The sequence below is a fragment of the Arachis stenosperma genome, chromosome 4 (assembly GCF_014773155.1).
Source record: "Arachis stenosperma cultivar V10309 chromosome 4, arast.V10309.gnm1.PFL2, whole genome shotgun sequence".
Taxonomy (NCBI): Eukaryota; Viridiplantae; Streptophyta; class Magnoliopsida; order Fabales; family Fabaceae; genus Arachis; species Arachis stenosperma.
Genome location: NC_080380.1, coordinates 100,542,567 through 100,544,189, shown reverse-complemented (window position 1 = coordinate 100,544,189; position 1,623 = coordinate 100,542,567). Strand labels below are relative to the sequence as shown.

General features: G+C 40.0%; 1 non-coding gene across 1 annotated transcript; it reads left to right on the top strand.

The window, feature by feature from the left end:
* Window positions 1-921: 921 nt before the first annotated feature.
* On the top strand, window positions 922-1,025 carry LOC130977969 (small nucleolar RNA R71). The gene has a single exon (XR_009085635.1). It is a non-coding gene; the product is annotated as a small nucleolar RNA R71 (small nucleolar RNA).
* Window positions 1,026-1,623: the final 598 nt, after the last annotated feature.

Sequence of the window (1,623 nt, the reverse complement as noted above, 5' to 3'; positions counted from 1 at the left end):
AATGGCAGAAGGAGATTTAAAGGAATCTCTATGGTCTCTAGATGAGCCTCAGATTCCTCTGGATCCTTAATAGGAAACTCCTTCTTGCTTGAGGGACGTCCCAGGAGGTCTTCCTCACTAGGATTTTCATCCTCTTCCTCCCTTGTGCATTCGGCCACTTTGATTAAATCAATGGCCTTGCATTCTCCTTTTGGATTCTCTTCTGTATTGCTTGGGAGAACACTGGGAGGAGTTTCAATAACTTTCTTACTCAGCTGGCCCACTTGTGCCTCCAGATTTCTAATGGAGGATCTTGTTTCATTCATGAAACTAAAAGTGGCCTTTGACAGATCAGAGACTATATTTGCTAAATTAGAATTGTTTTGTTCAGAATTTTCTGTCTGTTGCTGAGAAGATGATGGATATGGCTTACTATTATTCAGCCTATTGCGTCCACCATTGTTAAAACCTTGTTGAGGTTTTTGTTGATCCTTCCATGAGAAATTTGGATGATTTCTCCATGATGAGTTATAGGTGTTTCCATAAGGTTCACCTAAGTAATTAACCTCTGCTATGGCAGGGTTTTCAGGATCATAAGCTTCTCCAAAAGCTACCTCTCTAGTACTGTTGGATGCATGTTGCAATCCATTTAGATTCTGAGAGATCATGTTGACCTGTTGAGTCAACATTTTGTTCTGAGCCAATAGGGCATTCAGAGTATCAATTTCAAGAACTCCTTTCTTCTGAGGTACCCCATTATTCACGGAATTCCTCTCAGATGTGTACATGAACTGGTTGTTTGCAACCATGTCAATGAGTTCTTGAGCCTCTTCAGGCGTTTTCTTTAGGTGAATGGATCCACCTGCAGAATGGTCCAATGACATTTTCGAAAACTCAGAGAGACCATAATAAAATATATCTAATATGGTCCATTCTGAAAACATGTCAGATGGACATCTCTTGGTCAACTGCTTGTATCTTTCCCAAGCTTCATAGAGGGATTCACCATCTTTTTGTTTGAAGGTTTGAACATCCACTCTCAGCTTGCTCAGCTTTTGAGGAGGAAAGAACTTATCTAAGAATGCAGTGACAAGCTTATCCCATGAGTCCAGGCTATCCTTGGGTTGTGAATCCAACCATACTCTAGCTCTGTCTCTTATAGCAAAAGGGAAAAGCAAGAGTCTGTAGACTTCAGGATTAACTCCATTTGTCTTTACAGTGTCACAGATCTGCAAGAACTCAGTTAAAAACTGGTAAGGATCTTCAGATGGAAGTCCATAAAACTTGCAGTTTTGTTGCATTAAAGCAACTAGTTGAGGCTTAAGCTCAAAGTTATTGGCTCCAATGGCAGGAATGGAGATGCTTCTTCCATCAAACTTGGACGTTGGCTTTGTGAAGTCTCCAAGCATTCTCCTTGCATTATTATTATTATTTTCTTCTGCCATCTCTTTCTCTTGTTCGAAAATTTCTAGAAGGTCTCTTCTGGATTGTTGTAATTTAGCTTCTTTTAATTTTCTCTTCAGAGTCCTCTCAGGTTCTGGATCAATTTCAACAAGAGTGCCTTTATCCCTGTTCCTGCTCATATGAAAGAGAAGAAAACAAGAAAAGAAGGAGGAATCCTCTATGTCACAGTATAGAGATTCC